The sequence below is a fragment of the Podarcis melisellensis genome, assembly GCF_964234715.1.
Source record: "Podarcis melisellensis genome assembly, chromosome: 6".
Taxonomy (NCBI): Eukaryota; Metazoa; Chordata; class Lepidosauria; order Squamata; family Lacertidae; genus Podarcis; species Podarcis melisellensis.
This window is the reverse complement of record NC_138538.1, coordinates 22947337-22969111: the sequence shown is the minus strand read 5'-3', so window position 1 is coordinate 22969111 and position 21775 is coordinate 22947337. Positions and strand designations below refer to the sequence as shown.

Genomic DNA, 21775 nt, shown 5'->3' with positions numbered 1-21775 from the left:
TCATTGCTTTCCTCCCAAGAAGCAGGCGTCTCTTAATTTCGTGGCTGCTGTCACCATCTGCAGTGATCATGGAGCCCAAGAAAGTAAAATCTCTCACTGCCTCCATTTCTTCTCCTTCTATTTGCCAGGAGGTGATGAGACCAGTGGCCATGATCTTCGTTTTTTTGATGTTGAGCTTCAGACCATATTTTGCGCTCTCCTCTTTCACCCTCAATAAAAGGTTCTTTAATTCCTCCTCACTTTCTGCCATCAAGGTTGTGTCATCTGCATATCTGAGGTTGTTGATATTTCTTCTGGCAATCTTAATTCCGGCTTCGGATTCATCCAGCCCAGCCTTTCGCATGATGAATTCTGCATATAAGTTAAATAAGCAGGGAGACAATATACAGCCTTGTCATACTCCTTTCCCAATTTTGAACCAATCAGTTGTTCCATATCCAGTTCTAACTATAGCTTCTTGTCCCACATAGAGATTTCTCAGGAGACAGATGAGGTGATCAGGCACTCCCATTTCTTTAAGAACTTGCCATAGTTTGCTGTGGTCGACACAGTCAAAGGCTTTTGCATAGTCAATGAAGCAGAAGTAGATGTCTTTCTGGAACTCTCTAGCTTTCTCCATAATCCAGCGCATGTTTGCAATTTGGTCTCTGGTTCCTCTGCCTCTTCTAAATCCAGCTTGCACTTCTGGGAGTTCTTGGTCCACATACTGCTTGAGCCTTCCTTGTAGAATTTTAAGCATAACCTTGCTAGCGTGTGAAATGAGTGCAATTGTGCGGTAGTTGGAGCATTCTTTGGCACTGCCCTTCTTTGGGATTGGGATGTAGACTGATCTTCTCCAATCCTCTGGCCACTGCTGAGTTTTCCAGCAGTTAACCTGAGGTACCACTGTATATTTAACAAAAGCAATTGGCTGCTTAATCTAATAATCTCTAAAATCTAAGATCTGGTGATAATCTTTACATAAAATACCTGGTTCAGGGAACCTGGGGCCCTCTAGATGAGACCTGGGAAACCTTTGGCCCTCCAGATTTTGCTGAACTCCAACCAGTTCTAGCAAGCAGAGTCAATGGCCAGGATTGATGGGAATTGTGGTTCAGCAACATCTGGAGTGTCTAATGGTTCCTCACACCTCCTGTAGATAATGTTGGACTATAATCCCCTTCATCCCTGACTACTGACCGCCCTGCCTGGGGCTGATGGGAGATGTAGTCCATGACCCCAGAATCCCATCCAACTCTATGGTTCTATGAATATCTGGAGGTTTAAAAGTTTCACATCCTTGATACAGCACTTGGGTCTAAGTAGCTGAGTGCTCTTTGCAGGATTGGAAGCTTTTTCTGAAGCTTGCTTGCTGTGTCAGGAGGGAGATTTGGGAAGGTGGTAGCAAGGCTAAGCTCTTTCTTTTAAGCCTACTTTCTAATCCAAAAAAAAATCTGAAGAGCCAGCCACAGGTTCCCCATCCCTGACCTAATTCTTGGCATTATGGACACACCTACACTAAAGCCTTTGCGGTTCCTATACTATTTTAATTGACACAGCTTTCATGAAATAATTCTGGGGATTCTCGTTTATAGAGGATGTTGAGAATTCACAGAAATCCTTAGCCACTCTTACAGGTCTTAAGTCCATGGAGTTTTCTGCAGAGAATATATGAAGTACCACTGGAATCTGAATCTTCTATCTAAACCCTTGTCCAATATCCCATGCAAAGGATGTTGATGGTATAGGAGCTTTCACATAACCAGCCAGTCTGAAAGACAATACAGCACGCCACATGCACCCTGGGGAGAGAGGGAGACAATATGTGCCAAGCTCTTTTTAGAAAGCCGCCACTCTTATTCCTTCCAGTAATTATGCCCATGTCTCCTTAACTGTCCTAGATCTCGTTCACTCGCTTGAGAATGACGTGCTGGGCATTTTGCACAACACTCTGTGTCAGGCTAGATGGCCCAGAGATCGCAAGAATGAAAATCTGATGCTGTTGCTCTGCCCTTTTTCTAAGGCGTGTGTCCTTCACATCACCTATAGGCTTTACTTCTGCCCAACTTAAATAGCCTTCCTGTCTTCTTGCCCAACCTGGCAGGAACAAGAGAAAGGTTGGCATGCCAAATGTGTTCCTCCTCCCTCGTTGAATCATTCCACCCTTAGAGAATTGGGGGCCAGAATTGTCAAAGACTTCTAGACAGGTGAAACACAAGTTCTGGCAAACTGTGGGACGCTACCCCCCTTCTCAAAATCCCCCTCCCCTGTCACTTCTTTTTTTAAAACCCCCCTCCAGACACAGCATGTAGACTTCAGGGGGAAATATCCCATTCACATAAAAGTCATTCCACCACTTGGACCCAGGTGCTATATCAGGGTGGGGGAACTTTGGCTCATCAGAGGCTATTGGACTACATCTCCCATCAACCATAGCCAGCTTGGCCAATGACAGGGGATGATGGAATTCGTAGTCAATCTCTAGATGGTCACTGGCTTCTCAACCCCGTGCTATATAAATGCAAAATATTATTATTATCACCAATGTAACTGTTTTAATATGTAATCACTATCTTTTTTTTCAAATTATTTTTATTAGTTTTCCAGATTGTTACAAATCAAACTAAATTACTTTAATTTAATACAATTTCTTTTTTAAAAATGAGATTTCCTGCTCCTGTTTCAAACATGTGTTCATCAATTTCTCCTGTAGCCACATCATCACTTCTTTAATATGCATTTCATCCTTTACTTGTTGTTGTCCATTTTTACAGCAAGCCATTATTTCCTCCTCACTTATAAATATAAAATCCATTTCACCTGTGTACTCCTTCATAAACCTTGTTGTGTCAGACCTGGTATGCTGGGAGAGTAGAATATTATCTTCCTTTGTTCAGTCTTTGCAGTGTTTACAAGATCGCATTCCAACTTCTACTGTTCACCACTTGTGTACAGGCTGCGGAGCATGAAAGCATTATCACCCACCAATGTTTCCTCACTCCCCCAGCTCCCCCTCCTTTATCCTGAGTGTCACCTGTCTTGATCTTGGCCACAGACATCCTTGTGAGATGAAGGATTAGTCAAACTGGAAGAAATATGTCCTGACTCTTTGCCAAGAGACCGAAGGAAACGTCTCACCTTGAGAACCTTCACCTCGAAAACACCTGAAGCGAGGCATCTCTCATCCTGGAGTGGATTTATAGCCCTGATGAGCAGGGGTGGCTTGAGGTCACCCACTCCCCTGGCTGGTCCAGGGCAGTTTTACATTTGATTTATGCACCAGCACACACCCCTTAGTAACATGCTCAGAGAACACAGCTGCTGTCAAGAGTGAAATGAGCCTCTTCATGTGGGCAAGTAAAAAAGCGCAATTGTCCATATTGGATTTGCAGTGTTTAGTGTTTTGTTTTTTGTTTGTTTTTTAAGAAGACTACTATAAAACTTTATTGATGCATAATTCACAAAGATGCTGTGGCTTGGCTTACTTCAGAGAAAATATAGGCACGGTCATAACACAAAGTGAAAGGATTCAGTCAACAGAAGAGTTTGGATTTGATATCCCGCTTTATCACTACCCTAAGGAGTCTCAAAGCAGCTAACATTCTCCTTTCCCTTCCTCCCCCACAACAAACACTCTGTGAGGTGAGTGGGGCTGAGAGACTTCAGAGAAGTGTGACTGCCCCAAGGTCACCCAGCAGCTGCATGTGGAGGAGCAGGGAAGCGAACCCAGTTCACCAGATTACAAGTCCACCGCTCTTAACCACTACACCACACTGACAGAAATTTAGGTTGCTTATCTATAAAGGGGTAGATTGGAAGTCACAGGGGCTGAAATGTAAATCTCCTTCCTCTGAGACACAGATGCAATAAAAATGGTCAACTCCCTTGAAAACATTAGGGACCACTGAGGAATGGCAGGGAAGACAGCAACCTCCAAATTTAGTTTTACATACCAGTTTCTGCAACAAATTTTAAGGACTAAGAACAAATGAGCTGCTTTCCAGTAAGATGGTAGTCCTTGTTTTAAAAAGAATCCTTGCAGTCTCCAGCAAATGTACCATGGTGGAGATGGGATCACCTTTTCTTAAAGCCATACTTCCTTCGGTCATAGAAGAGATCTGTTTTTGAGCTGCCCAGATTGACAATCTTGGGACAGCCATCTCGATCTTTCTCCTGGATGGTGCATTCTTTACAGTAGTATGCATCAGAGACATCAGGACCTCCACATATCACACAGCGCCCTTGATAAGACCCATAGTTGCACTCATCACATATGTGCACCAGTGTGCAGGGCCACACATAAGAGTCACAAATAACACACTTGCCATCACAGTTTTCACATAGTCGTCCAATAGCCACGCCCGCCCGCTTGTGGCAGATCAAATACAGGTGAGAGAGAGAGAGAGTTTGGATTTGATATCCCGCTTTATCACTACCCGAAGGAGTATCAAAGCGGCTAACATTCTCCTTTCCCTCCCTCCCTCACAACAAACACTCTGTGAGGTGAGTGGGGCTGAGAGACTTCAAAGAAGTGAGACTGGCCCAAGTTCACCCAGCAGCTGCATGTGGAGGAGCGGAGACGCGAACCTGGTTCCCCAGATTACGAGTCTATCGCTCTTAACTACTACACCACATGGGTGGTGCTTGGCCATCCCTGAAACCCTTCGCCTCATGCCACTGTCATTACTCTTTGCAGTGTTTAGCTGAGGTTGTTTGCCTCTTTAAAAAAATGTGTGGAATGGCTTTCTGATGCTTCCTGCAGTGTTGGAATTCCTCCCTCTGCAACTTACAGTACCAGTTCAATTAGGTTAAGGACACAAGAAGAGCTTGCTGGATCAGGCCAATGTCCCATCTAGTCCAGCATCCTGTTCTCACCATGGCCAACCAGATTCCTGTGGGAAAACAACAAGCAGGATTCAATCATAACAGCACTTTCTCCCTACATGGAAACCACTGTCATAAAGGGAAGAGTATTGGACTACCAACTTGGAGACCAGCATTCAAATTTCCACTTCGCCATGAAACTGAGTGACCTTGGCCCAGTCATTGTCTTTTGCCTTAACTGACGCGGGTGGCGCTGTGGGTTAAACCACAGAGCCTAGGACTTGCCAATCAGAAGGTCGGTGGTTCGAATCCCCGCGATGGGGTGAGCTCCCATTGCTCAGTCCCTGCTCCTGCCAACCTAGCAGTTCGAAAGCATGTCAAAGTGCAAGTAGATAAATAGGTACCGCTCTGGCGGGAAGGTAAATGGCGTTTCCGTGCGCTGCTCTGGTTCGCCAGAAGCAGCTTAGTCATGCTGGCCACATGACAGAGAAGCTGTACGCCGGCTCCGTTGGCCAATAAAGCGAGATGAGCGCTGCAACCCCAGAGTTGACCATGACTGGACCCAATGGTCAGGGGTCCCTTTACCTTTTTACCTCAGAGACAGAGGCGGATTTAGGGGAGCACAACCAGTTCAGTCGCACGGGACACAGAGCCTCGAGAGCACTGCCGGAGATGCTTCCACTACTATTTAGAATGGAGCATGGGGGGAGTTGCCAAATTTTGGTGTTGCACAGGGTGCCGCTGAAATTTGAGACCTCAGTATCAAAGGGTTGATGTGAGGATAAAATGGACGTGGGAAAAGAGAATTGTGGATGCCAACTTGACCTCCTGGACGGAAAGGTGAAATATAAATGTAATAATAAAAAAATTACTTCCAGTAGCACCTTAGAGACCAACTAAGTTTGTTATTGCTATGAGCTTTCATGTGCATGTACACTTCTTCAGATACACTGAAACAGAAGTCACCAGACCCTTAAATCTAGTGAGAGGGTGGGGAGGGGTATTACTCAGAAGGGTGGCGGGAATGGGTGATTGGCTGATAGGTGTGGTAAACCTGTTGACTGTTAACGACTGCAATTGGTCTTACAGGAAAAAGCAAGGGGTGAGATGGCAAAAAATAGCTTTATCATGTATAATGAGATAAGAATCCAATGTCTTTATTCAGACCAGGTCTCTCCATGGTTTTAAGTTTGGTAATAAGTTGCAATTAGGCAACTTCTCTTTCCAGTCTATTTCTGAAATTCTTTTGTAATAACACAGCTAATTTGAGATCTTGTATAGAATGTCCTGGGAGATTGAAGTGTTCTCCTACTGGTTTCTCTGCCTTGTGATTCCTGATATCTTACTGTAATAATAAAGTAAGGAATAATTAAATAAACCCTGAAGTCCACACACAGATTGCTACCCATGGTTATTGAACCAGTGGATATTTTCCTACATGTACATAGATTGGGAAATGTGGCTTCATAACATATTATTGGGGAGTACTTGGCCTGGGAATTTTTAGAAAGCAAAAAAATACTGTGATTTTTAAACTGATAGTGTACAGTGGTACCTCTGGTTACAAATGCTTCTGGTTACAAACGCTTCAGGTTACGAGCTCCGCTAACCCGGAAGTAGCTGCTCCTGGGTGCGAACTTTGCCCAGGATGTGAACAGAAATCGTGCACCTCTGGCACACATGCAGCAGAGGGCCCCATTAACAAAAGCGCACCTCAGGATAAGAACAATTTCAGCTTCAGAATGGACCTCCGGAACAAATTAAGTTTGTAACCAGAGGTACCACTGTAATTGGTGAGTTAGAACCAGCTACACCAAAAATTGAGTAAAGTAACACCAAAGTCACATTTGGGTCCACCATCTTGATTCAAAACCATGCTTGGTACCCAAACATCAATGAAGACCCCCACCTTGGGAACCCTTCTGCCAAGTTTGACTCCGATATCTCAAGAAGCAGCCAAACCTATGCCAAACGACAGGTGAAGTCATGCCAAAGTCACATTTTGGTCCACCATCTGATTTTAAAAGGTGACCAGCATCCAAACATGGATGAAATCTGCCACTCCACCTCAGGAAACCTCTGTGACGCGTTTGGTATCAATGTCACAAGAGACATTTGAAAGCATAGAAAATGGATAAACAGTTTTCCAAAATGTATCGTAGATGCATGCCATGTAGACATTTATTTATTCCATAAAACTTATTTCCTGCTTGGTTGTTAAAAAAAACAACAACCCACAAAACTCAAAGCTGTAACATACAGTAAACGCTTTTGTGATTGTGACATGTGACAATCCACATGTGCTTTTGTACTTTTTTTTCTGGGCTGGCAGGAAAAAAAGTATAAAGCAGCTTAAATGAAGATTTTATAAAGCATAGTTCAGGAAAGCACAAAATATTGCAACTTTGGTTTTAAGGTAAAAACAGCAACACTATTACAGTGGTACCTCAGGTTACATATGCTTCAGGTTACATACGCTTCAGGTTACAGACTCCGCTGACCCAGAAATAGTGCCTCAGGTTATGAACTTTGCTTCAGGACAAGAACAGAAATTGTGCTCCAGCGGCGCGGCGGCAGCAGGAGGCCCCATTAGCTAAAGTGGTGCTTCAGGTTAAGAACAGTTTCAGGTTAAGAACAGACCTCTGGGACGAATTAAATACTTAACCCGAGGTACCACTGTACCTCCACCTTACAAAGCCCAGTCCTCCTGGCAGCTATAAGAAATTGCATCTTACACACTGTACCTCTTTTGTGTACTGTGCTCCTTTGATCTTCATGAAACCAACCTTATCAAAAGACCCACATTATTGTGTTGTGTCAATCAGAGCTGCCCCCATACCAGGAAATGAACATCTCTGTCGACTTGTACAAACCAGTCTGGCCACTCTCTCATTACAGCTGCCTCACACTCAGCCACGTGAGCCTGTACATTCCACCTGGGTGTATGCAATAATGCAGCTTGGCTTAAGCACCACTGTCTTGTCCTCTTTGTGCTAAAACCAGACATTTGTTCTTGATCTAGTAGCTTCTAAATGCTTTTCCCTTCATACCTTTTTGGGGGTATGAGGGGTTCTCAAAGCAGCCATCAGAATTAGGATGGCCAGTTGAAAACGAGGACAGGGTTTCTGCACCTTTAATGTGTCAAAGAGTGAATCTGAGCTTGCGGAACAAACTGCACACCCATCAGGCTCCTCCCTCATCTATCATCAACTATTCCACCAGGCTATTAGGAGAGAGAAGTGGCAATGCAGGGACTCTCTGTCAGCTCTGATGAAAGGCCACAAACTTTTGGCTCCCTTTTCTCCTTGAAATCTTGCAGTTCTGGCTGATCATTATAAGAACTCTGAATTTAATTTAACAAGAGCTTGAGTTGGGTTTTTATTTCCTCATCCCTCCAAATCCCTTTTCCTTTTCTGTGGTGTATTGTAGATTGTTGCAGGGATGCGTTCATCAATACAGTCGTACCTTGGTTGTCAAACGGAATCCATTCCAGAGGTCTGTTCAACTTCTGAAAACGTTCAGCAACCAAGGTGCAGCTTCCGATTAGCTGCAGGAGCTTCCTGCATTGCAATCCGAAGCTGTGGAAGCCACGTCAGATGTTTGACTTCCAAAGAACGTTCACAAACCAGAATACTCACTTCCAGGTTTGCGGCGTTCAGGAGCCAAAACATTCAACTCTCAAGGCGTTCAGCTTCCAAAGTATGACTGTACGGTGGTACCTCGGGTTACATACGCTTCAGGTTACCTACACTTCAGGTTACAGTCTCCGCTAACCCAGAAATAGTGCTTCAGGTTAAGAATTTTGCTTCAGGATGAGAACAGAAATTGTGCTCCGGCGGCGCGGCGGCAGCAGGAGGACCCATTAGCTAAAGTGGTGCTTCAGGTTAAGAACAGTTTCAGGTTAAGAACGGACCTCCGGAACGAATTAAATACTTAACCCAAGGTACCACTGTATTCGTAAGAAATTTGCAGAGCTTTGTTTTCATTTCCCCCCCCCCCAAGGGTAGGATAAAAATGCTATAAGCAAACAAACAATTAAGGGATTGGGGCCTCATTTTCACCTGGCCATACACACTGTCCTGGGATTGCTGTGGTCTCCTCCCCCCCCGCCCCCAACCATAGCCCCCACTCAGCAGATTTTGTGCTGGATGCATACCCTGGTCATGACCCCATTGTTTTCAATAGGACTAAAGTGTTTGTGACTTAACTTAGTATGAATCAAATCCAGCATCTTTTAAGATTGTAGCTTCAGGCATGTCACTATCTCAGCCTCAATGTCCCATCTTCAATACAGGGATAATTATATTGACCTTACAGCATTGTTACAACAAGTATTTCTGATATAATGAATGGAAGCAGCTTGAACAATTAAAAATCATTAGCAGTAATAGTAGAATCATAGAATTTTAGAGTTGGAAAAGACCAAAAGCATTATCTAGTTCAACCCCCTGTAATGCAGGAATCTTTCTGGTCAACATGGGGCTTGCACCAGTGACCTTGAGATTAAGAGACTCATGTTCTACCAGCTGAGCTATTTAGTTTCCTATTTAGTAGTGTGGCTATGTTACAGGGATGCTTTCTTATAAGACTTTCTGCTCATTCCATAAAGAGCATTCTGGTTACTCATGTTTCTCATAGTGCCAAAAGTTATACATTGGAAGCATCCCAGAAAATGATTAAGAAAGAGTCACAAGGACCAGCCCATTCTTAGTTCCTTCCTTGTGCAAAGAAAAGCTATGTTCAAGTCCCAACACTGAACATTCTCTGCTGTTTTAGCAGTGTTTTTGCAGCAGCGACAGCAGTAGGTACGGTACAATCTTGGGAGCTGAGTCATGCCTCCTGGAGCCAATTAGGGCTACTTTTGCTTCCCTTGAGGGGCTGGCTTTTCAGCCAAACTCTGCTGTTTATTGATTCATAGTGTAGCAGGGCATGTGTGAATATTTGTTGATGGTTATCTTTGCTTGGTGAGAGTATCCTCAGAGAGCTGATTCCAGTGATACACTGCTCTGCTTACACATTGAAGATGTTAAAGGGGCATGTTGTTCTGTCCTGTATGCAACCAAACTACAACAAAATATATATGCATTAGGGATGGGGGAGCTTTCTAGCCACATTGCCTTATGGGAAACCTCCCAAAAGCCACACTGCCAGTAGTGGGCAGGCCAGAGGATACAGTAATCTATGGTTTGGAAACCTCAGGGTTGGGCTATTGCAATGCCCTTTACACTGGGTGCCTTTGAAAATGGTTTGGAAGTTTCAATTAGTGCAGAATGTGGATACTCAATGGATGACAGGCATCATATAATATAGCACCAGTTCTGTTTCAACTACACTGGCTGCTGATTATGCTTCTGAATCCAACTCAAAATGCTGGATTTGAACTATAAAGCTCTTCAACACTCAGGACCTCAGTATCTTCTGGGTCACTTTTCCTACTATGAATCTATTGATGTGGACCATTAGACCTTCTTTGGAGGCCCTTCTCCATCCCCTTTCGATGAGGGATGCTCAAAGGGTGGTGATGAGGGAGACGGCCTTTTCAGCTGTGGAACGCACTCCCTAGCAAGGGTAGCCTGGTACCTTTGTTGACATCTTTTCAATTCCAGATAGAGCAGTGTCAGATTTAGGGCAGTGTGAGCAGCTCCCCTACACAAGGTGCTAAGCTGAAGGGGCACAAAATTGAGAACATCCATGATTGAGAAGATCCATTTGGGAGTGCCAAATCTTAGCTTCACTCAGGGTGCAATATTACCAAAGAGGACCAAAGTCCACCCATGGCAAAAGGCTTTTCCCAAGCATTTTATAGACAGAGATTATGCTGTTTTGTTATTCGTGTGCTGGCAAGCTTCCAGCGGCTGTTATGGGGCTTGCTTGTTCTGTTTTTATGGTCTTATGTATTTATAATTATGCTTTTAATATGCTGCAAGTCACTTGGAGACTGTTGAGTAACAAGTGACTAACCAGTTTAATAAATACATTTTTATCTGTTGTTGTTGTTTTCCCAGTGAAGAACTTTTAGACTTGAAGGGCCATACTTGTGAATGTTGTTAGTGTGTGGGCAGAGAGCAGTGGATATTAATTTCCACCTCAAATGCACACCTAAGGTAGCCTTTTTCATTCCATTTACAGACCCAGGAAATGCAGGAGGAAATTCAACAATTATACATGCGGGACGGCTTGGGGGGGAGCTGCAGACATGAGGAATTCAGTGTTGGACTGTTATGGTCGTTCTGTCAAGTGCAGGCATTTCTGCTTGCCTTATGGAATTATTATTTAAAATTTTATACCGCCCTTCATCTGAGGACCACAAAGTGGTTTACAATATAAAGGTAATACAGTACTCTCAGTTTTCCTTTCCTCTCCCTGCATATAGGACTCAGCTACACAGCTGCAAATAAAATGTTTTAAATGTGTTGTAAAGTGCAATATACAAATGTGACACTAGATGGCAACAGTGAGTCATGCCAAATTCAATGCATTTTTCAAAACGTTTTTTTAAAAAGCATTTTCACAGTGTTTTTTACGTGTATAGATTCCACCATAGTTTGGGGAGTTCTCCTAATTCCCCCCATCAGCCAATTTAAGCGGCAAATGGGGGAGGATGGGGGGAAACCTTGTTGCGCTAGCAGGACTTATTATTTCTACTAGTGCAACTATTTAGTTGAATCCAGCCCAGAAATGTTATTGAACAAAAGGTTCTCCTTTCTGCAGTGATTAGTAGAGAACATAGGATTCCACCTTATATGGCATCCCGACCCCTCAGCATTGTCCCCTTGATCTGGCAGCAGCTTTCCAGGGTCAGAATTGGAGGCCATTTTCATCACCTGCAACCTGATCTTGTTATAACTGGTGATGACAGGGCTTTAACCTGTTCCTGGCTGGGTGTGTGCTGTCTCTGGGCTACAGAGCTACAGACCGATATCACAGGGGCAGGCAATGTAATAACTCTGGGTGCACAGGCAGTGATAATAAGAGTGGAATTGGGTTTCTTTGTGACTCCTTTGCTCCCCATGACTCACAGTTGTGTTGCCTTTCTGCACGATCATGGGAAATTATGAAATGAAAAGGGACAGGCAGTTGGGTTGAGAAGCAACGTCATTCACCGGGGGGGGGGCATATTTTTTCTTTCCTTCTGTTGCTCAAGGCAGGTTCTTGTGTGAAACAGCATGTTTCTCAAATACAGTTCCAGAGAGCCTCTCTGTAAGGTGTTGTTTTCTCCAGGTACACAGTTAGTAGATTGGGTTTTTTATTACCTGGTGTAATGGCTCACAGAAAACCAATAAGGGTCCTGAGGATCTAATAACTCCTTGGTTCACCCAATTTCTTCTTTAAAAAAGAAATGGACAGTAACATGGTAAGCAAAGACTTGGTTGTTGATTGTGCAACATATGTGTTAGGGAAAGGGAGGGGTTGCATAGATTCTCAGATGATGGATCAGTATCTTATAAATGTGCCCATCTAAAGATACACTACCTTAAACACACACACACACACAGAGGGAGAGGGAGAGAGAGAGAGAGAGAGAGAGAGAGAGATGTACAACAAGTTGATGGTATAGCAGATGAATAGCCTGCAAAGATAAATACACAACAACCTAGCTTCACACTTCATCCGATCCTATCACCATTCTACACTCATTGGCCAGGGATTAATTACTTCAAAATCCCCTTGTGCTAGTGCAACTCAAGAATCACTCAGCAGAGGGAATCTACAATGGGAATCTACAAAGCCACTATTCCACTAGGCAGAGTTGGAAGATTGCTGTGGAAGACAAGTGGAACAAGAACATTATTATCACTTTCCAACAGGAACAGGAAACACCTGTATCCACCCAAATGCAATTAAGTCCAGTGCCACCTAGTGACTAAAGCTTGTAATGGCACTATCCACCCAGAAGTGAAGTTTTGCCCAGATCCTACGCTCATTTATCAGTCAGTTCCATCCTACCTCTGATGACGGCATGTTTTGCCTTTAAGAAAGGTGGCTAAAATTAAATACATTTAACACAGTCAATAAAGAGTTCCCGATGATTGACTCTCCTCTACTCCACAACCGGTCATGGCACACTAACAGGAATATATAATCCCCAGAAAGGGAAGACAGGTCTGAAATAGAAAAATCATGCATCATTTTCTGCATCACACTGCCTCCATGTATAGAGAACTAGGAAGCCGCAACTGGAAATGATGGTGGGAAACTATGAACAGAGAGTACATGGCAAAAAATCAGGGATGGAGAGGTAGGCTGATTTGCAAGACCCACTGTTGATCATTGCGGGAGAACTGTAAGTCGCTTTAAGCTGTTTTTAATATTGTGTTGTCATGTTGCGTTTCAATGTTGTCACCTGCCCTGGGATTTTAGGCAGAAGGGATGGTAATAAACAACAACAATGGTTGCCAAATTGTGGGACAAGTGCTGTTGTGGCTATTTGGTGCTCATCGGAGCCCCCCAAAAGAGGACTCAGGACAGCAGCATCAGCAGATGTGGGTCCTTGGCTGCTGCCTGTGGATGCCACCTGCTGGCGTCAGGCCTGCAGAATCAGTGACGGGTGGGGACCAGTGTTCTTTTGAGAGACTGCTGCCATTGTTTCCCCAGGGCTCTTGGGTACCATCCACAAAAGACAGCAGATAAATAATAATAATAATAATAAATTTTATTTATATCCCGCCCTCCCCAGCCGAAGCTGGGCTCAGGGCGGCTAACAACAATCAAATATTAAACAGTCAAATAATCACACATTCTAAAAATTTCATTATAAAATTAATTAAAATCAAATTAATGGCAACCGATTAAGCAAAGTTCTGTGCAGGTTGCCAGAGGAGGGAGTCAGGCTGCGCCCTGACCAAAGGCCTGGTGGAACAACTCTGTCTTGCAGGCCCTGCGGAAAGATGTCAGATCCCGCAGGGCCCTAATCTCTTGTGACAGAGCGTTCCACCAGATTGGAGCCACAGCCGAGAAGGCCCTGGCTCTAGTTGAGGCCAGCCTAACCTCTAAACAGGTGTAGCAATGCCCAGCATAGAATTTGCTGTGCGGGGAAAGATGTCTTTGTTTCTCCTGTGTCACAGTGAGCAGCAGAGTTACCCTATAACAGGGGTCTGCAACCCGCGGCTCCGGAGCCGCATGTGGCTCTTTTACACCTTTGCCGCGGCTCCGGGGCGGATACTAGCGAGGGGAGGAGGCGCATTGTGCGCTCTGACACTCCCCACTGTGGCGGGTGCTGTACTGGCTGTGACGTCGCATGGGGGCGGTGCGTGCGTTAGTCACGCACCATCCCGACGTCACCTTCCCACCCGCTACATTGAAAGGGGGCATGTACGCTGGTCACTGCATTGAAGGGGAGTGAAGAACACACACAAAAAAGGTAACTTGTTGATTTAACGTTTATTTCTATGAGGAGGAGTAATTCTGAGGGGTCAAACAAAGAAATAATAAAAAAGTGACAAAAAGTTATTTTTATAATGATGAGTTTTGCGGCTCCCAGTTTTTTTCCCTTCGGAAACGGGTCCAAGTGGCTCTTTTTGTCTTAAAGGTTGCAGACCCCTGCCCTATAAGAACAAATAGGTTTGCAATCCCATTTCAGTGTGATGCTGTTACAAACTAGGGCACTTCCAGTTTATGGAGCACTTATTCTGATTTGTTTGCAGGGAGGTTAGATGACATTGTGTCAAAGCAAGTGTTACCCCACACTTTCCCATCAACCCCCCGCCATCTTTGGGGGGGTTTCTGCACAAGATGACCCCATCAACTATTATTGTGCAACCTGAATTTTCTGGCATGTGATTAAATCCCACTTAAAAATAGGAACGCTCTGACAGCGCCCTTATTCCAGCTCTCATGCTGTTCAGTTAAGAACAATATCTGTTAATGATTGACAGTAGATCTTAGATGCCTTAACCTTAGCTGTCTTCTCATATTAGATGGCACTCATCTTTGAAATCATCAGGGGGTACACACAATGAGGATATGTGCCAATGGGTCCTCAGCAGCAATACCTCACCAGGAATGAGGGTCTGTATGCTGCCCTAAGGCCTTGCCACAAGAGCAGTAGCAAAAGTATTCAAGGGTAGGAGGAAGACTATCTCAGTAGCTCTGTGTCCTCCTGCTCCTGCCCCCAGTTAGAGCTGCTGCAAAAATGAACCGCATAGATTTGAATCACAGCATTGCTTGAAACATAGCACTGTACTATTCCCCCTTGGTCAAACAACACCTGGAATACTGTGTCCAGTTCTGGGTGCCACAATTTTAGAAGGATACTGACAAGCTGGAATGTGTGCGGAGGAGGGCGACAAAATGATTGAGGGTCTGAAAACCAAATCTTACGAGGAATGGTTGAAGGACTTGGGTATGTTCAGTGTGGAAAAGAGGAGACTGAGATGAGAAATGATGACCATCTTCAAATATCTAAAGATGGAGCAAGCTTGTTTTCTCTTGCTCTGCGAGGTAGGTCCCAAACCAATGGATTCAAGTTACAAGAAAGGAGACTAAACATCAGGAAGAGCTTTCTGACAGTAACAGCTATTCAGCAGTGGAACAGTCTGTGATGGCCTGGGACTTGGGCTCGGACTTGGAACCAGAGGAGTCTCAGTATGCAAAGGATCCTTTGCCTCAGGCATCATCTGAACCAAGTCTGGGGCCTGATCCTGAAGAGTCCCAGTCTGCACAGGTTTCCCTGCAACAAACCCCAGCTGGGCCGAGTCAGGGGCCTGAGCCTGCCCTGACTGCAGATGTGGGGATTACCTCATTGCCTTCAGCTGGGCCATCACTTACAGCTGCTCCACTACCAGTTTGGTCAGGGGAGGCTGAGGTGGCCCCTGGGTCTAGTAACCCACCGACGTCTCCTGAGCTGCAGAGACTCAGGTCTGAGAGAAGGAGAGACCTGAGTACTCGCAGGAGGAGTGCTCGCCTTCGGGTGAAACAGGGAGGTGAGTCGCTGGGGGATCAGGACCGTCTGTTACCCCGACAAAGATAAAAGGCTGTTGGACCCCGCCCAAGGCTGAGGGAGCGACATTGCTGTATGCCAGACCCTGCCTGAGATCCTGTACCTGTCCTTGCCTGGTTTCCTGCCTTGTCCCTGTCGGACTAACTCCTAGTAGAACCTATGGGTTCTGGACCAGACCTGGACCATGGTTCTCAGGTTACCCCCTGGGCCTAGCATAGTGTCTCCCTCGGAAGGTTGTGGACTCTCCTTCCTCCTTGGAGGTTTTTAAGCAGAGGGTGGATGGCCATCTGTCAAGGATGCTTTAGCTGAGATTCCTGCATTGCTGGGGGCTGGACTAGATGACCCTTAGGATCCCTTCCAACTCTACCATTCTATGATTCTAACTAAATTTGGGGTCCGAAAGGCTGCATCTGTCATATGAGGATAGCACAGAGTCTTCTTGACATTCATTGCTCTGCACACTTTTGCCTCTGCCCCCGCTCACCATTGGCCTGTGGCCCCCAGTTGAATAAAAGGAAACACAGCCCTCAAGCTGAAAAAGATTCCCCACTCCTCTCAAAGCCTAATAGATGTATTGCAGCTTTAATGGACTAGAGCCAATTTCGTCAGATGCATGGACTCCATGGAAGCTCACACAACAATAAATCAAATCATCTTAATGTCTCTTAACTCCTTTTATTGCTTTTTGCTGTCACAGACTAATATAGCTACCCATTCTGAAATACATCCCATTTGCAGGGTTAGCACCAACTGATCAGCGAAGAATAAAATAAAACATTTAAAGTATGCAAAGGGTGTGTTTCCTTCTGCCGGTGTGCACAGATAGCGCCTTATCCTATGCGCCACTTACTTGACTTGAACATTAACTCCCACTGAGCTCAATGATGATTTCTCCCAAGTTAATATTCATCAGAGTCCAACCTTAGAATTAGAAGGCGCAGTTTCTGGGTCAGGAAGCTTGACTTCTAAATCCAGGCGGCTTTGAGTCCCATCATCTCATTTTTTACGAATTTAATGCTGGCAACATGCAAACTAGGTTACTAGATCAGAAATCAAATGGCAATGTAATGCCATACTGAGTGAGATTGTTAAAACAAAGCCCTGTCATTATGAACATAGGAAATGTGAATCCTTGAGGCGGGCAAACAGCACTAGTCACAGAGAGGAAAGGGGGCTGGGGAAGACAGCTGGAAACTCCTTAAACCGTGGATTAATAAATAATAATACAACAGATTATTCAGGCTTTGCTGGAAGGAAAAACATGCATTTATAATATTTCGCACAAGGTTGTGATCTGCCTCAATAGCTCAGTTGCATTCCGTGAAACCTAAGAGCAACTGCTCTGTTTAGATTTCAATTCAGCATTAGCCTTAAGGCTCTGGATGAGTTACAACATACTTAAAAACCAACAAACCAAAATAAAATCATTGCATACTAGGTGCCCACATGTAAAGTGGTTCCTCATGTTTAATCTCTTTTCCTCTCACAACAACTTTAGCCCTAATCCATCAGGAAGTCCTCTTGCACAAGCCCTGCTGAAATCAAGGAGGCCAGGCCACATTTGCACTTTGTACTAGGGAGGCTCTGGGAAAAGCTAAAGCTGCAATTCTATGCACACTTACCCTGGTGTAAGTCCCTTTGAACTCAGTAGGATTTGCTTACAAGGAGCCAGGCTTATCAGAATTATAAATGCTACGTGTGGTTATAATTAAGAATACTTAGTATTTACACTGAATGCAAAAGCAAGTTGCTTTACAGATATTAAGCAGCTGCAATTCTCGCAACAGCCCTGCAAGGTGGGTCAATATTATTATTCTTATCTCGCAGATGAGGTGCTTAAGGCTAAGAAAAAGTGACCTGCCTAAGGCATTCTAGTGAGTTCATGATTCAAACTGAGGACTTGCAGCTTTGTGGTTTGGTCTCTGGGGTGAATGTCATACCAGATCTCTGAAATACATCCCACTGAGATCACTTTTCCTAGAGAGAAGCACATCAAATAAGCTGAGCAAAGGAAAAGGTACGCTACACTGGTATGCATGGCTAAGGGCTAAACTGCCACAGTCCCTTTATTATCACCAGCCAAAATATCACAACACAGTGAGCAAGCATTTGAGTCCACCAGAGATCTTCATCAGGCTGGGTTTTATGCAAGGGGGCTTGCTATTAAAGCAATAATGTTTGCATTGGTTTGTTTTTTAATTTAGAAAGGTCATTTTTGTTATAGAGCATTATAGAACTACAGTTCTATAGTTACAGAACTATAAAAATCAAATGGGGAACAGCTCGGTTGGTAGAGCACGAGATTCTTAATCTCAGGGTGGGTTTGAGCATTCCTGCATTGCAGCGGGTTGGACTAAATGACCCTTGTGGTCCCTTCCAGCTCTACAGTTCTATGATTCTAGCCTATGGCTCTCCAGAAGTTGTTAAACTCCAACTCCCAGCACCCCCAAATAGCATCAGCAACTGTCAAGGATCATAGGAGTTGTAGTCCAATCACACCTGGAAGTTCCCAGGTTGCCTATATTGTACCTCTTAGAGAACTTTTAAAGAGGCGTGGCTGTGGAGGCATGAATTCACCACCACACCTCAGAGTCCTATGCACACATAACTGGCAGAAAACTTCTATTTCACTCATGCATGGGGACTTCAGTATAAACAAGTATGGGGGGGTGGTCAGGCTTCACAGCTGCCATCCTAGGCATACTTCCCTAGAAATAAACCCATCAGTGGGATTTACTTCCGAGTAAACGGACCTGGGCTGCTTGGTTGCAGCTTAGCCCGTCGCGCAAGAAGGGGGAACAACTGGAAAGCAGGGCCGACCACCCCACCAAGGCAAGCTAAGATCTTGTCTGCGTAATTCTTGGCGCTGCGGAACCTCGAAGCCTGTTCAGATCCCTGCCTAAAAGTCCACCATCCCCCTCGAGCCAAGCCTTCTCCAAGCGCTGGCCGAGCCGAAAAAAGACACCCACGACGTCAGTTCGCTGCTTGCGGACGTCACGCCTTTGCTCACAACTACGCCATACCCTCTCCAACTCAACTCCCCCGGCAGGCAGGCAGAGCCACCGCGGGCTCCATTTTTTTGTTGTTCCCGTCGCCTCTTTTAGAAAAACTAAGCGGGTGGATGATCCCCGGTGATGATGATGATGATGGAGGTGGAGGCGAGGAGGAGGCGGCAGCTAGCGAAGGAAGGCGGGGGAGTTCCCCTCCCTCCTTAAAAGCCGCTTCCGGCCCCGCTGCCATATTCCTTTTTTGGAAGGGGGAGGAGGAAAGAGAAACCGAGAGAGAGAGAGAAATGAAATACTGTATAAAACAAGGCAGTCGAGGCTGACGGTGGTGGCAGCCGCTGCGTTTGGAGAGACTCTCATAGCGTAGCGCGTCGGCGCCAGGGCGCCCGGTGCCACGGGGACGGGCCTAAGGAGTGGCGCTGGTGGCGACGAAGCTTTGGATTCCTTGCTGGATGCTTCTGCCCGAGAAGAGCTTGAGGGATCTCTGGCGCGAGGTGGGGGCGGAGAGAGAGGAGACGGTGTCGGAGGCGCAGGCGGGCGTGTACCTCGGCTGCTGACCTCACTTCTCGAAAGCGCTCCAAGTTCACCATCCCTCTCCAGCCATTTGCTGATCTCCAGCCTTCTGCGCACCGGGAAAGGTTGCTGTGGGGCAAAGGCATCAGCAGACCGGCTCTGTAAAGGCGCACGCCTCTCTGGAAAGAAAGAGCGAGCGCGAGAGCGCGCTTCCGGGGCGCGCACATACACGCATCCTCCCTCCCATTCACTGGCTCGCTCCACACAAAGCGAGCGCCTTGGTTTCTCTTCCATCGCGGCTCTTTCCAGGCTATATGTGCGAGAGGAACTCCGGAGCGCGCCGGCTGGCCAGCGCCTGAGCTCTCCGGGTCCTGCCTTTGCGCGCCGTCTCGCCTCTCTGCGATCCCGCCCCCCGCCCGCCTTTTTTTTTTAATCGGAGCCATCGATTCATTTGTTTGCTCCCTGCTTGGCCCCGCTGAAGATCTGGCCGGTTCCTGTGGTCGGGAGGAGGAGGAGGAGACGGGGCGAAGGAAGGAAGCCAGGCGTCTCCATCTGGCCCCCGCGATTCTCTCTTGCCACCAGGAGACTTGAAAGAGAGAGGAAATAAAGGGAAGGTAAGTGTCTGCCGGGTGCTGCGGGGAGGGGATTGGACTGCTGTGCTTAATATCCCGGCGTCTCCGGCCGGGCGTGATCTTGACTAACTAAGCCTTGGTTCAACTGACTAAGCGAGCTTTGTTAATATCCTGTTCTTGGAGAGAGGAGGAGGAGGGAGACTGCACGCGAAAATCAAAGCCGCAGGACCAGCAAACGTTATTGCTGCTCCCCCTGAACCCCTCGATTTCTTTTGATAAAGGCAGCAATCATTCCCTGCGAGTGGCACAGATGGATTAAGTCCCGAGGTCTTTTTTGTTTTTTAAAGGAGGCAACAAAAGGTGTCTCCTGATACGAGTTGTTGTGATGGTTCTGCTTGCTCGGTTTGGGCTTTTGTTTGGGGAGGGGCGCGTGGAAGGTCGAAACCGTCCGGAAAAGAAGCGAGGAGTCTTTTCCCGGATCGTGTTGTGCGCGACTTGGTTCCGATACACTTTCTTTTGTTATGATTCTCCGTCTGCTTCGGCGGGCATGATGCGCCGCTCGCTCCCTAATCTAGGACTGTACTTTCTCTCCCCCCACCCCACTCCCACACACTCCCACTCTCGTAGTATATATTCAACCCAATCTCTTGGGCAAAGGAATAAGGTGGGGGAGAGGGGTAATCTGGGAGCTGTATCTAGGCCAAAATATGAAATATTTATCATGTCCGCTTCTATGGTTTTTCCAGTCCAGCTCCTTTTATTTTTTTAATTTGAGATTGGTAAAATATTCATTTTCAGGGGGGCGAGAGAGTACGAGTGTTTGTGTTTATGTTGTGGCAGTATCGTTCTAGGAGCACGCCTACAACGCTTCTCTTTAACCTGGTCACGCCTTAAAACTGGTGGCAGCCTGGCAGGATTTAATCTCGTGCAAAATTGGGGTGCTACTTAATTAACTAATAAATGGGGAGATCACCGCCTCGTAACTTCTCGCTGCTGCTTTTAGTGTGTGTGTGTGTGTGTGTGTGTGTGTGCGCGCGCGCGCGCGCGCGCGGCGTGAAGCCGGCGGATGCAATGTGAGGCAACCCAGTTTATTGTCACATAAAGGCGACGTCCGTCATTCTCCAGGAGCGGAGGTTGGGCAATCTTCCCGAAGACCTTTAAGTGAGAAGGGCAAAACGGTGTGTGCGCGCGCGCTACTCTGAAAAATTGCAAAGAATTCGAGAGGGGAGCAGAGTTAACTCCTTAGTAGCTGCCAGAGAAAAGAGCAAACTGGTATGTTCTGTGCCAGTGGAGAGAGGCTGTCCTCTGTAGGAGTGCCTTTTTTTTGTCACTAGCAAGGCTTCAGGTGCCCTTGTTGTTCTCTTGGGGGCTCTTGTGTCCAGTAAAGTTGTGTGTTCTCCCACTGCAGGATCTTCTCCCTTCAAACTTGCTTGGAGTGCAATGCATGGAGTGTCCAGTGCAAATCAGGACATCTTTCTGTCCGTTTTATCTCTGTCACAAACTCACTGGGTGGCCTTGGTCAAGTCCCTTGCTTGTCTCAGCAGGCATACGGAGAAGATCCTAGACCAAGCTTACAAGGTTTGTTTGAAGTCCTGCTGTAACATGATGTTACGGGAAGTGCTTCACACCCGTGGAATGTGCTGCATAAATGCAAAGGGTGAATATAATGAAGGGTCCTTTGGATTAAGGCTTGTGCAACCTCCTCCTCTTTGCAGCCTCTGGGAACCCATGTAAAGCCTCACCTGAAGGCCAGGGAACCCCTGGCATGTGGGGAAGAACTGCAGCAGAAAGAGTGGTGGGGAATAGCAAAATCTGGCTGGAAGCAAATGCACTCAAGCAAGCTCAAATCCAACCAGTATTTTTGGGTGACTTACATGCTGGTACTTGATGTGTGCATCAATACACAATAGGAAGGAGGAAGAATGTCTTGATGGATCTCTGCT

General features: G+C 45.9%; 2 protein-coding genes, 1 long non-coding RNA gene and 1 pseudogene across 5 annotated transcripts in view; 1 reads left to right on the top strand and 3 right to left on the bottom strand.

Moving 5' to 3' along the window:
• The window catches only part of GHRH (growth hormone releasing hormone), a 33213-nt gene extending 25489 nt beyond the window's left edge, over positions 1-7724 (bottom strand). Inside the window, exon 1 of the mRNA XM_081917379.1 lies at positions 7590-7724. The gene's annotated coding sequence lies outside the window, so the exon portion shown is untranslated. The remainder of the gene's footprint in view (positions 1-7589) is intronic.
• The window catches only part of LOC309373215, a 408815-nt gene that overhangs the window by 362438 nt on the left and 24602 nt on the right, over positions 1-21775 (bottom strand). The gene's annotated exons all lie outside the window — the stretch shown is intronic.
• Positions 3762-4652, bottom strand: LOC309372155 (PHD finger-like domain-containing protein 5A pseudogene; annotated as a pseudogene). Its single transcript has 2 exons — positions 4648-4652; positions 3762-4411 (listed from the first exon to the last, which is right to left on the bottom strand). The product of its transcript is annotated as a PHD finger-like domain-containing protein 5A pseudogene (transcript).
• Positions 16416-21775, top strand: part of SRC (SRC proto-oncogene, non-receptor tyrosine kinase) — a 96768-nt gene continuing 91408 nt past the window's right edge. The window contains exon 1 of one of the 2 annotated variants that reach the window (XM_081916977.1): positions 16416-19874. The gene's annotated coding sequence lies outside the window, so the exon portion shown is untranslated. The remainder of the gene's footprint in view (positions 19875-21775) is intronic. The other variant, XM_081916978.1, reaches the window with a different exon arrangement.